The sequence below is a fragment of the Lolium rigidum genome, chromosome 1 (assembly GCF_022539505.1).
Source record: "Lolium rigidum isolate FL_2022 chromosome 1, APGP_CSIRO_Lrig_0.1, whole genome shotgun sequence".
In the NCBI taxonomy this organism is placed as follows: domain Eukaryota; kingdom Viridiplantae; phylum Streptophyta; class Magnoliopsida; order Poales; family Poaceae; genus Lolium; species Lolium rigidum.
Window position 1 is genome coordinate 208,981,257 of NC_061508.1, and position 25,012 is coordinate 209,006,268.

Genomic DNA, 25,012 nt, shown 5'->3' on the forward strand with positions numbered 1-25,012 from the left:
TTCTTGGTTCAAAACCTCGACATGTCTTTTATGTCGATAGATACAAGGGGAAATATTATCCCTAAGACACCGTAAGCTGGGTATATGGCGACACAAGCTTACATCCTCGCATCCAGGCCACCCCCGGGAGATCCAAGGGAAACATTATACAACATGGCATTGGCAGGGGTTGGAGCTATGGGGACGGCGTTCGTAGCAACGCCTCCCGAAGGAGCAGGCAAGGCAAAATAGTCCACGACACCTGCGGCAGCAACGGCGGCAGCTCCGGAAGGACCAAGTGGAGCAAGAGACACGGGAGTACAAGCGAGGGTCGATAGAGCAAGGCAAAGCAGAAGAGATCATCGGCGGTCCCGGAGCTTAATGACGAGGATATGTGCGGTCTACCGTGCTTCACGAGAAGAGTACGAAAAACTCGAGTCCCCTCGGGATTCAAGTTACCCGATCACTTCAAAAGTTCGACGGCCCGCAAGATCCGGAGGACTCGGTTAATTGACTACCTCGAGACGGTGAAGCTAGCTCGGAGGAACTAGAGCAACAGCGATGCAAAGTATTCAAGTGCACTTAAGTGGAGCCGCACGATCTTGGATCAAAAAACTTCCGCCGGGATCCATCGACAATCTGGGAAAGTTTCGAGGACATATTCGTCAAGAACTTCGGGTCCACATGCAAGAAGCCTGCGTCGTTAGAAGAGCTGAGGGCGTGTCGGCAAAAGCCGGATGAGTCAATGAGAAAATACATCCAAAGATGGAACATCATAAAAAACTCGGCGAGAAAATATATCCGACGAGAGAGCAATAGATGCGTTTGTCGCGAGAATCGGGCGTGGAGATTTTGTCGAGGACTTGGGAAGGACCAATCCAAAAACAAGTATCCGCGTTGATGGAGATAGCAAATAGATGGGCAGACGGAGAAGACGCTGTCCACAACAAACGACACAGGTCGCCAGAGGAGGACCGTGGTCGAAATTATCAGACGAGGCGACGATTTCCTCGGCAGTATCCGAATTATGACGCCCCAGGGCAAATCTCGGCAGGATTTCGGTCAAATACAGGAGGAAGCAATAGAGACGATTATCAGAGAAGCAATGAGCAGCGAGGCGATAATAGGGACGACTCCCGCAACAGGCAAAATAGTGGGCCAAGGTTTCCACGACCTTTTGTGTCTCCCGAAGAAATGCTGAACGGACCGTGCCGGATGCACTTCTTCCTCGACAGGCAATGGGAAAAGACAGTCGGGACACCTGCGAAAAGATTGTCGAAATTTTCAAGCAATGTTCGGATGTGCAGAAAACGCTCACGCACGAGCAGCACGGAGAAACCCTCGGGAGCCTAGGAGCGAAGTTCATCTACCGCCACCTCCCGCGATTACGAAGGCAATCAACACCAGCTCGGAATAGCGGCAGCACTCTGCACCACCACCCTATGTTGATCCTAACTCCAACGGAGCAGGTGTCGATGATTCAGAAGGGAAGGCCATCTAATAGAGCTCAAAAAGTAATCTCACGACAGGTGTTTATGGCAGAGAAAATGCCTCCACCAACGGTTGAGTACCTTAATTGGTCGGGACAAGATATCGGTTTCACAATAGCGGATCATCCGCAGACAAGTTCCTCGACCGGGGCGGTCGGCACTTATACGCCGAGCGGTTATCGCAGGATTTGACGTTTCTCGAGTATTCATAGATGGTGGCAGCAGCTTAAACCTTATGTATGCAGATACATTGAGAAAGATGAACATATCCTTAGAAAACTTGAAGCCAACGGACACAAGGTTTCACGGCATCACACCAGAGAAACCAAGTTACCCATTGGGGAAGATCAACCTCGACGTTCAGTTTGGAACCCGAGAAAATTATAGAATCGAGAAACTGGAGTTCGAAGTCGTGGATTTTCCATCGCGGTACCACGCTTTGCTGGGACGACCAGCATACGCTAGATTTATGGCAGTACCACACTATACCTACCTATTATGGAGATTGCCTGGACCCAAGGGACCAATCACGGTCAAAGGGAGTTTCGCCTTAGCTGATAAGTGCGACAAGGATTTCCATCGGTTATCAGAAACCTTCGGGATGCAAGCTGAATACTTGGCGTCGAAAAGCATGACTGATTACGACGTACTGCCAGACGTCGGAAGGCCAAACAAAGAATCAACTTTCAACGCAGAGAAAAATTCTAAGGAGGTGCAGATTCACCCGACAGATCCAAAAAGACGACATCCATTGCAAACAACATGGATATCGCATAGGAAAGCGCGCTCGTCGAGTTCCTCCGTGAGAACTGGAAAATCTTCGCATGGTGTCCAGCTGACATGCCAGGAGTACCCAGGGAACTCGCCGAGCACCACCTAAATTTGGATCCAACAGCGAAACCAATCAGACAACCTTTGCGGCGTTTTTCGGAACCAAACCGCAAATCCATGCTATCAGAAATAAATCGACTAGAGGAAGCTGGTTTTATCAGAGAGATATCTACAGAAGCCACATGGGTAGCTAACCCAGTGATGGTGCCAAAGAAAAACACGACGAGTCCTTCGCATGTGCGTCGACTTCACGTGTCTCAACAAACATTGCCCTAAGGATCACTTTCCCTCCCAAGGATCGATCAAATCATCGACTCCACGGCAGGTTGTGAACGTCTTTCCTTTTTGGATGCATACTCTGGTTATAACCAGATCAGATTAAAAGAAGAGGATGAAGCCAAAACAGCGTTTATTACACCTTACGGCGTGTTTTGTTACAAGACAATGCCCTTTGGTCTAAAAAATGCGGGAGCAACATATCAGAGGATGATGCAGAAGTGTTTAGCAACACAGATCGGGAAAAACGTGCAAGTGTACATCGATGATGTCGTCATAACATCAAAAAAGGGGACAACGCTGATCGAGGATCTCAAAGAAACTTTTGACAACCTCGACAAATTCTGCCTCAAGCTGAACCCGACGAAGTGTTCTTTTGGCGTCCCAGCGAGGAGAACTTCGGGGTTTCTAGTTTCAGCAAGAGGGATTGAAGCAAATCCCGACAAAATACAAGCCATAGTAACAATGAGGAAGCCAACGAAGTTGAAAGAAATACAGACAGCTAACTAGGCGAGTCGCAGCTTTGAGCAGATTCGTCGCCAGGTTAGGAGAAAAAGCGTTACCATTTTATGCGCTGATCAAACAAGGAGATAAATTCCAGTGGAACGAAGAAGCCGATAGAGCTTTCGAGGATCTGAAGCGAAAAATATCGACACCACCAATCCTGGTGGCTCCAAAAGAAAAGGAACCTCTCCTGCTGTATATTGCAGCCACACCCCAAGTGGTTAGCACGGTGTTAGTTGTCGAAAGAGAAGAAGAAGGAAAAATCCATGGAGTACAGCGACCAGTATACTTCGTGAGCGAAGTCTTGTCTCCCTCAAAACAAAGGTACCCTCAGTACCAAAAGCTAGCATATGGAGTGTTCACGACAGCACGAAAATTGCGCCACTATTTTTCGGCACACCCGATCATAGTGGTCAATGAAGCTCCTTTATCAAATATACTGAACAACCCAGAAGCTACGGGTCGTGTCTCCCTTTGGGGAATAGAACTTTCCCCTCGGGACATCACGTATGAAAAAAGAAAAGCAATAAAGTCGCAAATACTACCGGACTTCATCGCGAGAATGGATGGAGTTGCAAAATACTGAGGACCCCAGATTTATCGAGAACCTGGACTATGAATTTTGATGGGTCCAAGAGACTAGAAGGGGCTGGCGCAGGAGTAGTACTCATATCACTCGAAGGCGACAAGCTGAAGTACATCCTTCGGATGACGTTCCCTAACGCGTCTAACAATGAAGCGAGAATATGAGGCTCTCATACACGGGATGAAGATGGCGAAAGCACTACGGAGCAACTCGATTAAAAATCTTTGGTGATTCACGGTTGGTAGCTCGGCAAGTTATGAACCAATGTGACGCAGTCAATGACAGCATGATGGCATACAAGGAGGTGTACAATGAGCTCGAGAAGTTGTTCGATGGATGCGAAGTAAATCATATTAGTAGATTGAGCAACGACGAAGCCGACGTTCTGGCAAACATCGGGTCGCAGTGCCTTGCAGTCCCGCCAGGTGTATTTTGGGAAGAGATAACAGAGAGATCCACCGAGTCGACAAAATTAAAAAAGAAGGAGAAGAAACCCTCGGGGGCTACCAAGGAGAAGCAAGAGGAAGAAGAAGAAGAGCAAGACCTGGTCATGGTAATACAAATACCATGGATGCAGCCATACATATCATATATACTCAGGAAAGAAATACCCGATGATCCGGTCGAGGCAAGGCGAGTAATTCGACGATCCAAAGCTTTCACGGTGGTTAAGGGAGAATTATATAAGAGAAGTATTTCAGGCGTCTTGCAAAGGTGCGTCACACCGAAGAAGGAAGAATAATTCTGAAAGACGTACACGAAGGAATATGTGGCCACCACGCAAGTAGTCGAGCTATCGCAGCCAAGGTTTTTCGGGCAGGATTCTACTGGTTAACAGCAATTGAGGATGCTAAGGACATAGTACGAACTTGCGATGCGTGTCAAAGGTTCGCCGCAAAACCTCACTCTCCGGCGGCAGAGCTAGCACCAATACCTTTGTCGTGGCCCTTTGCACAATGGGGACTCGATATGGTGGGCAAGTTACACAAATCATGGCCAGGAGGGAAGGAGTACATGCTAGTAGCTGTCGACAAATTTACAAAGTGGATAGAAGCGAAGCCGATAAATTCACCAGACGGAGCATCTGCAGTAAAATTCATACAAGGCCTCGTCTTCAGATTTGGAGTGCCCCACAGCATAGTCACAGACAACGGCAGCAATTTCACATCCAATGAATTCAAAGACTACTGCAAAGAGGTGGGTATCAAGCTGAACTTCGCGTCAGTCGCACATCCTCAAACCAATGGGCAAGTCGAGAAAGCCAATGGCATCATCTGCAATGGCATCAAGAAACGTCTGTTGGGACCTTTAGAAAAAGCTCGACATACCTGGCCTGAAGAATTACCAAGTGTGCTGTGGAGCATCCGGAACAACACCAAATACGGCGACACAAGAAACCCCGTTTTTCCGGTTCATGGCGCGGAGGCGGTACTTCCAATAGAAATAGAGCACGACTCTCCTAGAGTCACGAGCATATGATGAAGAAGCTTCAAAGATAGCATTGGAAGACGATGTAGACGCACTCGACGAAGCTCGAGACGAAGTACTATCTCGCGTAACCAAGTATCAACGGGACTTGAAGAATTACCACGGTAGACGTTTGCGGCCAAGATCTTTTCAGGTGGGCGACCTAGTTCTTCGGCTCACGCAAAAAAGTCATGAAAAACTCGAGTCACCATGGCTTGGTCCTTACATCGTCACGGAAGTAATCGGAGGAGGAGCATACGGGATAAAGGACAAGAAGACAGGGGTGGAGGAGCCAAACCCCGGAACGTGGCGCAACTCGGGCGTTTCTACGCCTAGAGTCGAAATATAGTCCTTGTAAAACTTCAATGTCCTGAAACGCCCACGAGTTTTCAGACGCACTCTTTTCCTTTTTCGGGGCACCGAGTGGGGCCGGGAAAGGTTTTTAATGAGGCGGGCTCGTGGTGCTGCAATATAATAAAGATAGTGGAGATACACTTCTTATTCTTCGACACGCTCGGGGGCTCAAACGCCCAAGTCTCAAAATACATACAATATAGATTCACTGAAATATTTCGCCTTGGTACATTAATACCTCGCCAAATATAACAAAATCGGAAGACAGCAATAATAAATATAGTATACACATCGAAACAACGTAAGTGCCTTGGTTTAAAAACCTCGCCATGCAAATATAGAACTTCGACATCAACGATACTCAAAAATGGGTAATCTACCCAAAGAACAAACAAAGATGTCTTATTTCAGCAGGAAAAAATAGATTTCAAGAAAGGAAAAATAGTGCAATCTTCAGGCTCGGGGGCTTCAACAACATAGAGGACCTCAGCAACATACAATGAGTTCCTTCGGAAATATGAGATACAAGATTTCTAACATGATACAAGTCAATGAAATCCCAAGATAGCATCTACCGACAAACCCCTGGTTGTTTTATGTTCAGCATACGAACCCTTGGTAAAGAACTCGGAATCCATCCGAAGAAGTTCATCAATCATCGACTCAGCCACAGGAGCTACCATAGCATCGATTGAGTCAATATCATTTTTCCGACGCGTCTTCTTGGCCAGGCAACCAGCAACAATCTTCGTCAGGTCCAACTTTGGATAACAAATGTTTATCATAATCATGGCAAATCTAGCTCCAGCAGTGAGTTGAGCCCGCACGAAGTTATGGATGCGAGGAGCATCTCTGAATACCTCCAATAATCCGGGAAGAGTTTTTGGAACCTCGTTTCTCGGAAACAGATTCCTATAGACAAGGGTCAACGTCGACGTACAAAAGCTGAGAAAATCGCGCACCTGGCAAGCACGATCTTGGAACCTAACAATTTGTTGGGTTCGTTCAGGAGTGGCCCAGAACAAACACCCATGGTTAAGGGAGAGATTAACAAGAAGATTTGTCCTCTCATTCACTCTCTGATCTTCGGCAGCAGAATCAAGAACTGAGCCTGTTAAAAGCGACAGGGCAAAAAATTGGAAGAAAGGCACATCAGGATAAAGAAGAGGCATCAAAAGAAGGCAAAAGCGCACCTAGCATATCTGAGCTAGCCTCTAGCATCAGCTCAAGCATACTATTCTCTCGGGTTGTGGCTCCCTTTGCTTCCAGTACAGCAGCATCCCTAGCAGCCACAGCTTCTTCGGCTTGCTGAAGAGCAAGTGTTTCCCCTTCAGAGGCTTTTCGAGATTGTTCCATCATGGCCAAAGTTTGTTTCTTCATAGGCTGAAGTTGTTGTCGAAGTTCTTGTAAATCTTACGACAAATGTCCGCTTGATGAACTCTTGAGGAGACCGGGGTCGACTAATATTTTCTTCGAGAAGGAAGATGCGGGTGAAGCGACGGCGGAGCAAGGAGGAGTCGAGTAGTTATCAAATATTAAGCTGGAAAAGAAAGGCCCGGGATCAATGAAAAGCACGAAGGGAAATTTCATTACTTGCTAGAATATTTACATGGGTATTACAAAAGAAAGTTCTCCAGGAAGACTAAGTGAGTAATTGTCGCCAAGGCTAAAATGGCGACAAGAGCAAAAGAAACAGAAAAGGAAACAAGGAGGCATGCCACTAGACCTCCGGCCTCGAAGAGCTGGGAGTCGAAGTTGGCTTGATCCCGAGATACGCCAAGATTTTCTTCGTATTGGGCTTGGCCGCCTTCATCAGTGACTTCCACCTCGACTGTTCTATCTGATCGGTGTCGCCAACCTTCATCCAGTCGAGAGTCTGCTGGCTGTCAGCAACCAGAGCAACAGTATTTTCAACTAGCCACCTTCATATTTTCATGGCGCATCTTCAGCCCAAGATCCTCCGATGTATTGAACATCTTGGCAAGGTCAAGGAAAGTCGAGGGTTCCTCTTTCTTCGGGAAGAAATAAGGGAACAACGCCGACAAACTCGCGCTGGCATTGGCCACGCCTTCACGAATCTCGCGTCCATGGAGCTCCAAAAGAGAAAGTGCGTCAAGGAGAGGGTCATCGACGGGATTCTCCAGATCAAAATCTTGGTCTGTTTGGGCTGCCACACGAGACAAAACATTAGTTGAAAACAAAGATACAAAGAATACAGTAGAATAGAAGAATTGAGGATATTACTCAGCGTACGTCGACTTTGCGTCTTCAAGCGTTTGATGATCCCTTGCTCACGCGCAGCCTGTGCAGATTTCTGCTCGTGTAAGGCAGATTCAGCATCTTTGAGCCTCTGCTGCAATTCTTCGACACTAGCGACCTTTGCTTTGGCATCATCAGCTTCAGCTCTAGCTTCGCTAGCGGCAAGCTCAGCCTTCTTACGAGCCGTCTCACTTTGCTCGAGTTTGCGAGCAAGTGTCTCGGCACGTTGGTTAGCCTCCGCAAGTTTTTCTGTTGAGATGTGGAAAAGAAAGATCAAAAACAGCGACAGGAAGCAGGACTAAAAAACCAGGAAAAAACAGAGAGTATAAAAGTCGTTACCTTCGGCTCTGCTGGCATACTCACGGTACCCAATAAATTGGGACCCGATGCGGATAAGATCCTTGATCATAGGCTGTCAAAGAAGAAGAAAAGAAGGGAAAAAACTTCGGCATTACAAAAAGTAAGGTTCATAAAAGCAAAAAAGAGGAAAGATGGATCTCGATAAACTTACATCATCCAAGAGCTGCGACGAATAGCTGCTCGGTTGAGGAGGAGGCTCAACGATCATTTCAACCCTTGCCCTTTTTGGCGAAGGGACAAGGGGGCTCGGTGGTGGAGTAGTGGTGACGACGTTTTGTTGGGGAGGCGATGTTTCATCTCCTTCAACTAACGTGTCTGAAACAAGCACAGTACGTGACGTGCTGGTCCGAGGAGCTACGTCAGTAACTGGTACTTCTTCTTCCTCATCACTAGTGAACAAAAATCGACAGTACAAAAAGCAAGACAAGTTAAATCTTTCGAGTACATAAAAAGGGGAGGAGAGATAAAGTTGACTTACGAGCTGATGAGGGACTCAACATAAGGATCATAAGCTGCCTTCGGATGAGAAGGAACAACTTCTTCGAGCCTTAGAAATGCCGGAATCCTCGGCATCGGTCCTTTTCCTTTTGTTCTTGGGAGAAACGAGCAGGAGGAAGGGACTCGGTCGATTCAACGGCCTCGAGACTCAGCTTCTTTCTCATGAGAAGCCGCAGATTTGTGAGAACCCGCAACTTCACTTTCGAGAACGAGAAGAGCCTTGAGCATCTTCGGCAACTATACCCATTTCTTCGACTTCTCCATCCTCAGGAAGAGGAGGAAGGGAAGCCATAGTAGGGTGATCCTATAAAAAAAAATAGCGACAAAGGGAAAAATAGCGAGATATTAATACAATGAGATGCAGGAAAAATTCAGAACAAGATAAAAATTTGAGAAGACAAAATACCTCGGGAAGAGGATTGGTGGAGTTGTAGGGTGCCACGCGACGGGAGGAAGGAATAGGATCCTTCTTACTCAGCGAGGTAATTCTTCGAATAAGCTTCTCCAAGTCCTTCACAGAAAGATCACCGGAGAGCCTATTGGCGTCATTGGCACCGAGTATGTCCAAAGAGGATTTTTGCGAGCTTCGAAGAGGCTGCACTCTAATTCTAAGAAAATAGGCTGTGATTTGGACACCAGATAACTCTTTGCCTCGAGTATTTTGGAGCTGATGAATACGAGACATAAGAGCTTCTGTCGCCTTCTTCTCTTCTTCGGAAGCTTCGGCGTCCCAGGAGTGGCGGCGTTGAATCTTCGCGTTTCCGTCGAAGGGAACTATGTTGTGTTCCACGGAGTTGGCGCTTTCTTCGTGTATATAGAGCCACCTCTTGCGCCATCCTTGGACGGAGTCGGGAAATTTGACGTCGAAATAATCGACATCGGTTCGGACACAGATAACTACGCCACCTATGTTGTAGGTGGCGTTGTGCGCGCCATTACGGCGAAGGCGAGAAAATGCGCTTCCAAAGAGCCCAATTGGGAGCGACTCCAAGGAAGCATTCACAAAGAGTGATAAAAATAGAAATATGGAGGATCGAATTAGGAGTCAGCTGGTGCAAGCTGAATCCCGTAAACAAAGAGAAGACCGCGGAGGAAATCATGGATTGGGGGAGAGAGGCCACGGATGAGATGATCAACAAAACTAACCCGATACTCCATTGGAGGGTTGGGATAGCTTTCTTCGGCTGGGAAAGCGGATGGCGTCTTCCTTCTTCATAAGGCCAAGCCTTTTCATCGGAGTTGGCGTCTTGATTGGAGATTTTAGATCTCTCCCACTCAAGATCTTCGGCGGCCATCGCGGACTGCGGAGTGCTTCGTGGCGAGTCGGGCGCGCGCGCGGTGGCATTAACGGCAATGGGCGAGCAATGTATGCGAGTGCGGAAAATCGAGAGAAAGTTGGGCGCGGGGAAAGTTTTGCGAAGAGGAACGGGTGAGCGGCGCGAGCGAGGGATGAACGGAGGTTGAAGACAGGGTTTATATAAGAATTGGGTGAAGCGAGTGTGCCGTTGGATGAGGAAATCGTGTGGTGAGAATAGATCTTCTAGACACAAGGGCAAAAAAGTATTTTTCTTGGATAGGCGTTACGATACGTGCGCCGGAAAAAGCGGAGGACGTGTGTCCCCCACTTGCACGACGTGTCAACGTGGTGGAAACGACGGACCCACAAAACGAGAAAAATCTCGGCCATTGATGGAGTTGAAGAAAATTTGCCAAGGAAAAATGTGTCGACAAGAAAAATAAAAGGAGAATGGCGACAGGATGACTTATTTGCATACTTCGGGAGCCTTTGGTCAGAAACAAGTTTTTGCCCAAATGCTCGGGGGCTACTTCGAAAAAAGTAAAATTTCGACTATGGCAAATATAGAAAATGTTGAGCCTACAACCAAGCACAAGTTCTTGGCGGTAGCCTCGGGGGCTACTCCCATCGGGAGCGCTGTTCGCGCACCCGAGAAATATAAAAAAAAAAAAAAAAAAAAAAAGAGAAAAAAGAAAAAAGAAGAGAAAAAAGAAAGAGAGAAGAAGAAGGAGAAGAAAGAATATCGGGAGATAATGGCAATATAGCGACAAAGTGGACTAAAATGTTGAGCCTACAACCAAGCACAAGTTCTTGGCTGTAGCCTCGGGGGCTACTCCCATCGGGAACGCTGTTCGCGTGCCCGATGAAATTAACAAAAGGAAAAATAGAACAGCATGAGAGTATATTTCGAGTTATAATTAACTCTACATATACTCCCATCGGGAGAGCAATATAAGTCATATTTGACTCGATAAAATGTGCCATTCCAACAGTCGGAAAAGCACTCGACAATATATTCTCAGAACGCCAAAGTTGCGATCAATTTCTGAATGCCGCAAATTTGCGAAGGTAAGACCCAGAAATATTCTCGCTGGGCGTGGCATCGCCAAAGACTGCGCTCTGCTACTTTTATCCGTATCAACGGATACGAAGAAAAATCCTAACGGACGCGTTAGGTACTCGATAAATTCGACCGGGACTCGACGGAATGGTAAGACCTTAAGCGGCACTCGTCGAAGTTTACACCGATATCCCGAGATCATGTCCGAGGACGTGATTTTGAAGTAGGTTGTTGCGGATTGCCACTAGAGCGGTTAACTAGTACCGATCCGTCGGATGAACTAGCCCCAACTACCAATATCCCTGTACAATATAGAATTTTATGAGAAAGAGTATAAAAGTTAGAGCTTTCGAGTAAAAATAAACAGTAGAGATTTTCCCTGACTCTACGATTCAAGCAAAATCTCGGGGGCTACTGACATAGGCATCCCAAATGGGCCTGCCGAATATAGTGCCCGGGGTTTATTGAAGGCCCACTACTCGAAGAATAAGAAGACTCGAGAGCCCAAGATGTAGTTAAGGAAAAGATAGAGTTGTATTAGGAAGTGTTATTTGTAATCTGGCGGGATGAGTTAGAAACCATCCCGGACTGCTGTAATCTTTGTATAGCACGAATCCCTCGGCTCCACCTATATAAAGGGGGGTCGAGGGACGAGAAGATCATCGAATCATTGTACTGCAAACCCTAGTTTTCATATTCGTCGAGTACTTTTCGGCTGAAACCTTCGAGATCTACTTGCCCTCTACTTCTAACTAAACCCTAGCCTACAATCCATAGGCATTGACAAGTTAATCCCTTGTCACCATGGGCTTGCAACAATTATACCTTTAGACTAGTGGTTGGGGCGCCCCTTGGGGCGCCTCCTCGCAGGTCAGATGCAGACCAATCCCATGCGAATCTTGACCCAATTTTTATTTGAATCAACGCACACAGTTACACTTGAACATTGCCCTATCAAATGCATCAAGAACTCCATTGTTTCTTCGATGCACAAGATGCTAATTACAAAATAAACAAATAAATAAAAAACTTCAGGAATCCATTGCCCAATCAAATGCATCAAGAACTCCATTGTTTCTTCGATGCACAAGAGGCTAATTACAAAATAAATAAATAATAAATAAAACTTCAGGAATCATCTCTAACCACACAGTACATTATGGGCCTACTCTAGGTGTAGCTTTACATCGACAATAATACAGTTTCAAATTTGTTCATGAACATCAGAAACATTAGTCGATATTGAAAGATCTGAAAGCACATCAAAGAGTAGAACAAATGACAGGTGCACATCGAAGAGTAGAACAAATGACAGTTATACTTGCGTTACCCAAGCATGCAAAAGTTGTCTTACGCCGGAGCATATCAACAAAGCACTTGTGAAAAGGTAGGAGCCTTGTCATGGGAAAATCCAGTGCTCACTCTTCTTTCGTGTCATCATGATTGTCATGAGGTATACACTTTCCACGCCACTGCCTTGACAAATCTCTCTTTGCTCATTTATGAACAGCTTAGCCTTGCAAATCCCACCATGTACTCCACGGGGAGGCACCTGGCATCATAGAAATACGTTCGTTTATGCACACTAATATATATTGTCACTATAGAACTGCAGTCATATGCATGCTAATCGGAGCTAACACAGAGGCCAAGGTCAATCCACCAACTACCGCAGGTTACACAGGAATTTGCATGCATTGGTTGATGATTCAAAAAGCAAACTAAGTATTTCCAAATTCCAAATAGGGTTGTTATTTCAAATAAATATACCATTCTGATAGCCTTGCTATCACTTATCGCAGGCATTGTTCTGATTGAACTACAATGCCCATAACACATATTAGTTATGAAATATAACACTAAACATACAAAGTATTTATTTCTCAAAGCTATGAAATATAAATTTTGTGCTAACTGATAATTATCAATAAATATTAGTTAAGGTAATTCAGTCGAAAGGAAAAGGCAGCACTAAGTGAATCAAGTATCTAGCTTAGAAGCATATTCAGATATTTAGATTAAATAATGTGAAGCTATTCCAAGGAATAAGTTCATACCTCATTGTAAATCATTCTATAAAATTACTTCAAAAAACTATATAACAGGCAGCACTTCCTATCATTCAGCTATATAAGTTTGAAAAACTATGTAAGTTCTTCAGAAATGAACATTGAACATGCAAATCTAGAAGTTCTCCAGTTATCAGGTTTATCCGAATAAAGTGTGTATCTGTGCATCCACAGTTCACATGATTGAGCATGAACAGGAACGGGTCACTCTAAGAACAGAAAGCCCGTTGAGACATGCCCTAAATTGGTAGGATAGGACGACCATGGGCTCATGCATTCAATCATCACAGTCACAGAACAAAGAGTAGAGCAAATCATTGTGAACTAATCAGAAGAGCAATATTAAACGAAAGGGGTTTGATCCTTTGCAATAGAGCAAAACTGTGGAAGAATGAAGTATAGTGATAACGTTTGAAGAAGATTGATTCATGTATGACAGTATAAAAACCCAGCAACACATCATCTCAACTATGAATCTGAAACGTAATATGTGTTAATAGCATGAGAGCATCACTAAGTTTTTCAAACAACTTCTATGCAAAATGTGCTGATGACAACAAAAATGGTATGAGACCTCTAGGATAATGCATTTGAACTATATTTACTACTAAGAGGCTTGCAGAAGCTTACCAAATTTCACCGCAGTTGTAACATACTGTGCGAACACATAGCTGCAGTCCTAAAATGGCCAGCATCAGCGAATACATGCTTCAAGTGAGATCTGTGAGCAGCGAACATAAAGCGCAAATTTTAATTAGTATATACCATGTGGATGCTATGAAAGATATTTAAATACATCAGAAACACAATTAACTATGAAAGATCATGGAAGCCAAACAGGAATTTCTCAACCTGGTTGAAATACAAATGGAAGTCACCACAAACTCAATCTTGCAACAGGATTGGATAAGAGAGTGGGAATCGTGTAAGAATTATGGTAAATGGAAGAAAATGATAAGGAAGTTTCTTAACTCCCAGATCATCTTTAATCTTGGATAGCTGTTGTCAGCCATTTTTTCTTTGTAGACTCTGATGTCTATCCAATCTAGGCTTAAGTTTTATTCCTACATGAATATGCTTTAGAATATATTGAAGGAGTAGGTATTTTTGTACCTGCCTATCCCTAATGCGAGCCATGGTATCCCTAAGTGCTCATCACCGGAAACAGGTTTCTTAAGTGCCAATGTCAAAGGAACACTTGGAACTACCACTGCACCCTCCAGAGAGTTGTCCCTGGAATAATGGAGAATCAAATACTTGGAACGCATCTATTCAAGTTGTAAAAGTGGAAACAAAACATAATTAAGCAGGAAATGGACCCGGATTATTCAAGTTCAACAATTATATCAGCACATGACAACTCCAAGCATAGAAGTGCATTGTTTCTTATAAGTTGTATAATGCAAACATCAACAGATAGCATATTTGGACCTACAATCAGATGTGCATTGTTTATTATAAGTTGTACAATGCAAACATCAACAGATAGCATTTTTGGACTTACAGTCAGACACTTCTATTCATAAACAATTAATGATTGGACATCTGATATTAATGATTGGCCATCTGATAAGTTATATTTTTAACATGTAGACTGTAACTTGCACTTAAGGCGCATTAATGCAAGACAATCTTCAAAAACACACAATCTTCTATAATGTTGTAGGGACAAGAGAGAATATGCTAAGAGAACATCACATATGCATCCTAAACTAAAATAAAACAGGAGAATGGTTGACAAAACAAAGTTAAAACTCTGACTAATGCAGTACGTTTCCGGAGTACTCCCCGTGATGCATGACACTTGCTCCAAATATTGTGCTTTATCATTCATTTTTTGTAGGCCTAGAGCCTTTGTGAGTTTGGTATGACTGTTTAAGTTTATGTACTATTAGTTTATTTTTAAGAATCGCATAATCCATGATATCTCAGGAAAATTCAGTTCAAATTAATATGTTTAACTAAGGACTAAATAAGGCATTGTCTAGTTAAATAAATAATTACAATGTCAAGTACTCACCGCTCACCTGGTATACATCCCAATTCAAACCCATTATAATCATGTCGCATAGCACACAAACCTGGGCATGGGCACTCACCTAAAAAAGCAATTAAATTTCAGAAACAAATTTCAATTTAACACTGCACACAACTAATTTGAGAACATCTTCCAAAAGATTTCAAAAGAATAATCCCACTCAACATGGTCATCCCAAAGATTCAGACTGAATACAAACTTGTAATACATGTATCAGAAGCACTGCAACTGCAGGCCACTATAGCTATACTTGCTAAATCACACTAAGCTATTCGAGTAATAATCTACACAAACCTTGCAGTACCCCCTACTCACCCTGACGTGCAAAAACAGGACCATCTCTTTCAGGGTCTCTTGACTGCTTACACCCAATCCATATGGGAGATGGATGAGATGGGGTTAGGACCGTGTGATAAAATGAAGGGCTGGAGGGACAGAGGGACACATCAGAAGGAAGTGAGAAAGGAGGAGGCCTTTACCTTGCTAATGGCCAAACATGCATCAGGTGCTGGCCTACCATGAGTGTCGCGACAGCGACCAGCACCTGCTCCTCGTCGCCATCGACACCTAAGCCTAGGTGTGTCGCCTGATGCCAACCCGGCGAAAACATGAATGACACCTCTGTTTGCATCGTCGGCGACGCGTACACGGCATATATCGCCATCAGAAAAGAATGTCCTAATAAATATGCATACACCTTAAAAAAGATTGACAGAAAAGATGTAAGAATCTAAAGATAGCAGACATACACCACACCATGTGTCTAATATTTCTGGATGTATCTTGAAAATTAAGTATACATTAGGTGGATTAATATGCCTCAGTAATAAAGATTAGTTTACACATGAAATTTCAGGTAAAAACAAATTGCCATAAAGGTTACACTCGTATCAGGCATCAACATTTCTATGTACAGGAAACCTGAGAAACTAAGTCTCAAATTAGCCAAAGAGTGGCGTATTAGGACCAGCAACAATTAAATAATTGACATTGAAGGATCTAAGTAAATGCTTCTTAGGCATTTTCTCAGAGATCAAGGCAACAAAGAAAATATATATTGGTGTTGAAAAAAATTCAAATCTGACTAAACAAAAGCTGAATAGCAGTGCTTATTAAACTACAGTATCCACACGAAGAGGATGAATCAAGCAATACTCAACTGCTACCATGGGTCTGAATTTTTAGTGGCCCAACCATGGAGATCTGGGACATTAGTGTAGTAATAATAAACCATACAGCTCTCATTCCACTGTAGTTACTGAAGTTTCTAAGACGGTTACAGTCTGTCTTTGATGGATGCAGCTAGTTCTAGAGTGACAACCACAGGATGACTTACAGTTTCGCAAAACAAGTGATAGTAGAAGCATGTATAATATTTTTGTGTTGATTATAACTTAAAGAATTAAGAGCACTATATACTTACAAGGTGAAGCACTTCTGAAATTCATTAAGGATCGAAGATGCAAACTTCTTGATATTGCAGGATCTACACTTGTACAGACCTAGACAGTAAAAAAAACACAGAAATGAGTGCTAGAATGTCTCGAAATGATAATTTATGTTACTCTTATCGCCTTGTTGGTTTCGAACAAATCAATGAACTGAAAAATACATACATAATCGAAGAAAGCATCTTACTGAGTTTGGTTCAGTTTTCGCACAATGTTTTGATTCGTGGTTTCAAATTGAAACAAGATCTCTGACATTTGGCTTCGTTCTGCAAGAACACTGAGTCATTTAGTTTAGTCATTAGTATAACTTAATTTTAATGAACAATCTGCCTTATGACTATATAACAATAGAAAGTAAGCCCAACTTTGGACCTGATCTAATGTCAAGATAATGAACAAATTGGCCTGCAACATGCCAAGCCGTTGAAACTTGTTGCTAAATCCAAATCAGAAAACATCAAATCTTCAGCATATGAATAAACACAACCTAACATATATTGGTAATAAAAGTAGGCCGGATATCCAATTTATTTTATACCTAGTCGATGAAATTGCGGCCTTCATTTGTGGATGTCTGATGGAGATGGAAAATATGGGGCGCATGAGCAAGAACGCGGGAGAGGGGGGTTAGCGATGAATCCCCCCGCACGGCCGCCTACCGCGGTAGGGTTTGCCCCCAGCGTGGCTGTGCTTATTCTCCTCCCCATCGGCCGGAGGCCTCTGGACTGTCGGAGACACAACCAGAAGGTTCGGCCTCGACCCATCGCTGCCTTTCAAGTCGCTATAACCTAGTTGGATTTGGCTGGACAATCTCTCGTGGGGATGGATAGAGGGTGCGGGGCTGTGAGGGTGGGGATCGGTGGAGGAGTGAGAGGAGATAGGAAGAGGAGGCACTGAGGAGAGACGACGGACTGGCCGATGCGCCGGGAGGTGATCGATGGAGCAGCGGCGTGCTATCGGGAGGGGAATTGGGGAAGGGAGAGATGGCGTGAGAGATATGCTAACCAAGGGGACCAGACTTCATCTATCGTTCCCCTAAAAAAAAAGACTTCATCTATCTTTGTACTACGTGGATGGCTGTGAGATAGGGCAAGTGCACACGCACTTGCTTGTTCTCAATGTTTCAATGTTTGTAAGGGCATCTCCAACGGGGCGACCCATCCCGCGCCCGCGCGTCCGGATGGGTCCAGCCGGACAAAAACCCGGCCCAACGCGGGGACGCACCGCAAAAGCGGACGGCCGCGGCGTCCGAGCACGCAAACCCGGCCCAATCCGGGCCGGGTTTGCGTGGCCGCGGATGGCACGCGGCGTCCTCGCGTGTCCGCCCTGTCCGCGTGGCCGGCCCACTGTCGGTGCCCCGGTCCTATTAAATGTGGATCGGGAAGTGGACTGTCCCTATCCAGTCCACACTTTCCACTCCGGCCGCACGCGCGAGCTCGGAGCTTCCGCGCCGCCATGGCCCCGAAGCGCGAGTTCTCGCCATCCGCCAACGACCACGAGGCCGGCGGCGGCCGGCCGGTCGCGCCGGCGCCGTTCGCCATGGGGCCGCCGGCGACGCCCGAGACGCGACCGGATCTACGTCACCGTAGCGGTGGCGCGGATGTTCCGGGACGCCGGCGTCCCAATGCCGTGGGGGACGTGCACCTCCCACACGGCCGGCACTCGAGCCCGAGATCGGGTTCCGGTGCCGCCCATCCCGGCGTCGAGCCGCGCCCGCTACGCCGAGATCCGGAGGCGCCGCGCTCGGCTGCCGGCGGACCTCCGGCGAGGACCCCGCGTGCGGCGACGCAAGTCCCAAGCGGGACTTGTGGTTCGAGGTGGAGCACGATGCGCGGCGGCGCACGTGCTTCACATCCGCGACGCGCGCGGCCTCGCGCGCGCCGAGCACGCAGCCGCTAGGCGGGCTGGCCGCCGCCCGGCGGCCTCTACATCAACGAGCCCGCGCCCCAGCCCCGGCCCAGCCGCGGCCGCAGCCCGAGGAGGAGGAGAACGACCGGAGGCTGCGGGCGGCGCTCGCGGCGTCCCGCGAGCGCGAGGACCTCGACGAGGCGGCCAAATGGCCGCTCCTCGCCGAGACGCTGCGCACCTCCGCGGCCAGGAGGCGGCCATGAAGGCCCGGGAGGACGCCCGGGCGGACGCGTGGGCCTTCCTCCACCGGCGCGCCGTCGGGAGGAGGCCGCTACGCGTCGGCGGCGCTCCGGAGGAGGAGCGCCGGGCCGCGCGCTCGGCGGAGGAGGAGCGCCCGGCCACGCGAGGCGGAGGAGCGGCTCCGACGGGAGTCCGCGCGGAGGGCACGGCTGCGCGAGCCGGCGAGCCCGCCGAACGCGCACTCCGCCTGGGAAAGGGCGCGGTGGGACCCCGGCCGGAGTCCCGGTGCCCTCCGGCGTGTCGAGCCGGAACGGCGCGTCGCCGCCGCGGCGGCGTCGTCGTCATCGACGCCGACGATGACGAGTACTACTGCGGGGTAGTACTGCCGGCGGCCACCGCGAGCTCGCAAACCCCGGCTAGGGTTTGCTTTTTTTTAGTTTAAAGCCATATAGGGCTTTCTTTTGTGTAAAATTTGCCCAAAATAGGGCTAAGTTTAATGACCAACTAGTTTAAATTTATGTTTTGTTCTTTTCCTTTTTTATTTTCATTTCTGTTTTATTTTATTACCAATGCGCTGCGTCCGCGCGTTGGGCGCAGCGTGCGACCCAAACGGACACGCGGACGCGGGCCGCTGTCCGGGTGTCCGTTCGGCCACGCAAACGGCCCAAAACGGACGGCCCAGCGCGTCCGTTTGGGTCGCGCGGTTGGAGATGCCCTAAGAACTTAACCCTGCCAGGGTACTTTTGAGTGGAATGCAAGAAGTGGCGGGGAGTCCCCCCGTGTGAATCTTGAAAAAAAATGGAACGGGTGAGTAGAGGGCAGGCATTGCAGGCTGGATGACTTTGAGCAACTGTTAGTTGGTCGAGTCCTATCTTCTAACAGTTCATTTTTTTATAAAGGGAATATATTAATATCAAAAGATACCAATTACACTCAGCCTTTACAACAACGCACCACCCTAATGGCACTACGGATGCACACAGCCAAAAAAAGAAAAGAAAACTAAGAAACAAAAGTCCCGCTACAGTATCTCGGGCCTAACAACAGCAATACATCCACCGCCAAGACAACGTCTGAAAGACAGACTCTCCAAAAACGACGCCTTCAAGAAGGAAACAGTGCTCTAACACCATCGTCGTCCGATCAAAGATCTTAGGTTTTCACCCTGAAGATAGTCCCCGCTCTCAAAACAATGCCTCCAACAAGGTCATTGCCAGGCACAACCAGTTAAGGCCAGACCTTGGATTTTCACCCTGAAAGGTAGGACTCCGAACTTCACCTGTGTTGTCGCCCCCACTTTCATACCGCTCGCTGTGAAGCCCGGAACACCAAGCCAGTTCCATCTCACCACCAAGATCCGACCACCATTGCTCTTCCACCAATCTTGACTTTCATGACCTTCTCCGCCGACACCATGGAAAGAAAACAAGCTCCATGATATTAACAGCCGGCGAGCTTCGAAGCGCTCCCTCCGAAACCAAACGGTCGGATAAAAAACATGGGTGCGCTCGACCGAAAACACCCAATCCGGCAATCTTCGGGCATTGATCGTACAATGAATTTCGTCGGCGGGACCTTCCGGAACACGACAATCCGGCAAGCTCGGTGGGAAGAAGCTTCCGAACGATCTTCACTTGGCGCGAGAGAAACCCTAGGACTGCCACCTTTATTAGGCAGAACGGCAAGCCCCCTCGCCGCCGCCCGCCGGTCGACCTCATCGGCGGAAGAGGAGGCTGCCACCGACCACAAACCCATCACCGAGTCGTCCGCCGCCACCCCCAAAACCGAACGTGAGCCACCGGAAGGAGGGGGCTTAGAGGACTCACCGGCCACCACCAAGCACGGCCACAACAACGAAGAAGCCGGATCCGCAGCCATCGGAGTCACTCCCGCCGCCGGCCGCATCGCCGAAGCCTCACACGGCCACCGCAGCCCCTGCCAGGGAAGCCGTCGCGACGCGCCGCAGAAACAGCCGCCCGAGGCCGCCGCCCCGGATCCCACCCTGGATCCTACCACGCTGGCCACCGACCAGCCCCGCCGCCGGCCGATCTCGCCGCCGCAGATCCAGCGCCGCCTCCGCGTGCGCGACGCGAGAGGGAGACCTGCCGCCGCCGAGAGCTTCACTAGCTTTGCCCGCACGCGCGCGCCGGCGGCGGCGGGGAGGAGGAGATCGGAGGAGGGGGAGGTAGTGGCGGCGGCGCTAGGGTTCCGCCCGAGTCGCCCGGTGCGGGGGGGGGCGACGCGGGGGAGTCCCGATTGCAATATTCTAAAAATGGGGAGAATTTCACTTCCCGGCCTCTGCATCAACCAGGGATGCACACAGCCATTTGGCATGAGTACAAAGATTTTTTAAGCTTGGTTAAGATTAAAGCATAGTGCTCAAGATAAATTGGATGAGTACCAGGTCTAGCCTGGGCCTCAAGTATAAATAGGAACCTAAATTCGCGTCCGTGAGGATTTAAACTCAGATGCTGGGTTCTAACAGTTCATGGATTAACCTAATCCAAATTGTAGAATAACAAGAGAGAGAAAGAGCAAGCATCAAATGAACAACCAAGCATGTTGTCCACTAGGAATTATATACACCGTTGTACTTTGCTAACAACATTTTAATCAGACTGCCAGACCTCTCATCGACAATTTCCTTGGCCCTTTCAGTAAGTTAAAAGAGCATCCAGAAAATGGAAGAAAAATGCTTGTGATCAGCTGTGACCATATACCTGTATAAAACGGATGGGGTGCGTCGTCTCCGCCTCCCCGTAATCATAGAGGCAATCATGAGTTATACAATACAAGTGATAGCTCCAATGTCCGACTACGTTTGTTTCGTCTGCAGGTAGGTAAATTGTCCGAGAGAAGCCTCCATCCCAGTACGCGAGTTTTATTTCGAACTTCGGCAGACCAAATGTTCTTCCACATGGAACTGTTTCATTATCAATCTAATGGTTTCACAATAGAGGCAAAATATCTAGTAGTCTAGATTCGAAGGACAAAATGTAGACCACATGGCAATAGTTGGGTAGCCGAAAATGAATATATTCCTTAATAAAATTAGTAAACAAAAAATGGTTGCTATTAAAAATGGTAAAGGGTGAGTTCATGACAGGCACTGCAAGCTGGATCAAGATGACTCTGAACAACTGTTAGTTGGCCAAGTCGTATGTTCTAACAGTTTATGAACTAACTAAAATTGTTCAATAAGAGAGAGACAACAGCCAAGCATGTTGTCCACTAGGATTTATATGCAACGTTGGACTTTGCTAAGAGCAATTTCAATAATGTAGCCAGCTGATGGCTATAAGCAATATGCTACCTCATTTATAGTCAACATATAGCTAGCATGTACAATAGTTGGCTCTAAGAATGCACTACTTTATCAACACATGGCCCACTATTTAGTCTCACAAAGTGCCTAGAAGCACGTCTTTAGACTATCGTATTGCGTTGAGCCACCCACCTTCTCTCTCTTCTTCTCTCTCCTCCAACTAAACACATATATTATATTTAAATCCTTATAGCCTGCTGACTAAGTCTTATTGTACTTGCTCTAATAAGTTTTTAATCAGACTGTCAGACTTCTCGTTGATAATTTCCTTGCACTGCTGCAGTCAGGAGAGCTTACATTGCACAGCGAGGCTGCAAGTCTATGCACTTTTGACACTGAATTTGCCGTTTTTCTATAGTGCCAACCAATGACATCTTCATGATCATGGGATGGGATTTTGGTCTTCATAATCTATACATTAATACATATAAAGTACACACAGATTTAATGGAAGCAAAATCTGTGAATCCGTGAATATTTTGATGGTGAATATCGATACTATAAAGTTCACAACGGGTCCACATACGACTATGGCCAGCCACCAAGTGCAGATTAAGTGAATATCCATACTATGCTTGGAAGTGCAGAGATCAACCAGTCGTTTGCTTGCTGGTGTCCAGGGACGGGACAACCCAAGTAACTCACATTGCCAGCACCATCTGTCTCTCCCCCGCACACACGGTTCTGATGGTGATTAATATCCCCTGTGTGCTTAGCATTATTATTTTGCTAGCTTTTCATCTCTGTTTTTCTCAATTAGTTGCTTCGATAGGTAAAGCCAGAACTATGAATAACAATCAAAATGGCGGCATCTCTGGTCTAATTTAACGATTTAGCGAGTATATGCTTGTCCTTATTTTAGTTGTAAAGCAAAATAGGAAATAGCTCAATAATCCTATATATTAACTAATGTCCGGGAAGTACAGTGGTTCGGCCCGAGCATTACAATTATTTACAATTGTACATGGGACGGGATCTACACCTAATAATAAAGGAGCTAAGGTTTCTGCCAAATTTTTCGTCCAACTTTTTTTTGGACGGTTTTGCCCTCCCACCAAATCGCATATTAGAGCAAATGCCACCGTGGTACCGTTTCGTTTGCTTATTTTCTTTTCCTCCTCCACCGTTCTCAACCGCGACCGTTTCTAGGGGCGCGGCTGGCGACGGGCACATGGAACTCGCCGCCGGCGGGCGCTGCCGCGGCCACATCCCGGGCGGCCACATAGACGGGCACACGGAACTCTCCGCGGGCGGGCGCCGCCGCGGCCACATCCCGGCGTGCGGCCACATCCCGGCGCGCGGCCACATCCCGGCGCGGGCGTCGAGCGTCAGCAGGGGACGGCGCGGGCGTCGAGCGTCTACAGTGGGACGCGGCGGGCGGCCGCGGCCACATCCCGGCGCCGCGCAGCGTCGCTCGCCGCGGCCACATCCCAGCCGCGGCGCCGCCGCGGCCACATCCCGGCAGCAGCGTCGCTCGCCGCGGGTCAACGCCGGCCGCCGCACCGTGCAAGGCCCGCACAACCTCTTGAGACAGCGCTTCGTCCACGAGCGGAAGAAGAATCATCCGCTTCGTCCGCGACACGAAGCTCAATCACGATCCTGGCGCAGCAGCACTCCCTGATCCCCTTTCCTTGCAAAGAAGAATGTACGTGCGCCAGAGTCTTGTGTTTTTTTTTCTACCTAAACGTGGATAATAACTTTTGGGCCGAAACATTTGACGCGTATGCGGTCTGGCATTTTCGGTCCATATCAAACACGTACAAGAGGAAAACTCTGTTCTGCTGTGCACCGCTCTCAACTCTCCTTCCTGAATATCTGTATGTATGGAAACAGATGATCGTGCATCTCCCGTTCTCCTCTCAACTTCTGGACGCATCGTGCACAGATGGAAACATACGATCGTGCATCGTCCGTTCTCCTCTCAACTTCTGCACCAAGACGGAGTTGTTCCGCAAGCTGAAGCCTACAAATAGTACTCCTACTCAACTCTATCGACAGAACAAATTTTACAATCTCCTGAAGCCAACTTTCCGCCCCCCGTGTGCGTCATTGCATCGTTCTGCCGAGTACTTCAAGACTATGTCCGCCAAAGTTGCACCCGAGGTAGGGCATTAGTCCTGATGGATTTATTGAATTCGAGTCACTGCAGATTGTTCTTCAGACTAACATCAATTCAGATTGATTATAGTCTACAAAATTAGGAGCCACAGTATGAATTGTTCAGCGTTTGTTTCTTGCAGAGAGTTGAGATAGAAGCAGGACAAGAGATGGCAGCAACCACTATAGCCAAGTCATCTGTTTCTGTAGATGTAGAGGTAAATTTTTAATAGATTCTATTAGTTTTTCTGGACTGCAGATTGATTATAGTCTACAAATTAGGAGCCACAGTTTTTCAGTACATCTTTATTTGTAGCAGACAATGAATTTTTCAGCGTTTGTTTCTTGCAGAGAGTTGAGATAGAAGCAGGACAAGAGATGGCAGCAACCACTACAGCCAAGTCATCTGTTTCTGTAGATGTAGAGGTAAATTTTTAATAGATTCTATGAGTTTTTCTGCCTACTTTCATCACTACAGATTGATTAGTCTACAAATCATGCCAAAGTTTTTCAGTGTCTCCCGTTTATCTGTAGTCAGACAATGAATCGTTCAGCATTTGTATCTTGCGGAGAATTGAGGCAGGAGCAGGAGAAGAGATGGCAGCAATCACTGAAGTCAAGTCATCCTGTTTCTACGGATGTCGAGGTAAATTTGCAATAGCTTCTATCGTTTTTTTCTGAAAACAGCAAAACAAAATTACAAAAGGTCTTGATTATTCTACATATCATGGCAAAAAATATCGGTATAGCAGCCAGCCACTGAATATTGCAGCGTTTATTTCTTGCAGAAAAGTGAGGAAGTATCAGGAAAAGATAATATGCCAGCCAGCAAGTCACATGTTTCTATGGATGAGGAGGTAAAATTTGAATAGCTTCTGTGAGTTTTTCCTAGCATGGTGTATGCTGCAGCAAGTATGAAAGTATGCCCTATCCTTCAGATGTACAGTAGTACAAATTGGAAGCAGAATATGTGGTGAAGTGCT

The 25,012-nt window shown here is 46.9% G+C and overlaps 2 long non-coding RNA genes across 2 annotated transcripts; both read right to left on the reverse strand.

The window, feature by feature from the left end:
• Nucleotides 1–12,261: 12,261 nt before the first annotated feature.
• On the reverse strand, nucleotides 12,262–14,229 carry LOC124688973. Its single transcript, XR_006998680.1, has 2 exons — nucleotides 13,661–14,229; nucleotides 12,262–12,513 (listed from the first exon to the last, which is right to left on the reverse strand). It is a non-coding gene; the product is annotated as an uncharacterized LOC124688973 (long non-coding RNA).
• A 1-nt stretch (nucleotide 14,230) lies between these two features.
• LOC124688981 lies at nucleotides 14,231–16,885 on the reverse strand. Its single transcript, XR_006998682.1, has 3 exons — nucleotides 16,707–16,885; nucleotides 15,058–15,129; nucleotides 14,231–14,263 (listed from the first exon to the last, which is right to left on the reverse strand). It is a non-coding gene; the product is annotated as an uncharacterized LOC124688981 (long non-coding RNA).
• Between the last annotated feature and the right edge of the window lie 8,127 nt (nucleotides 16,886–25,012).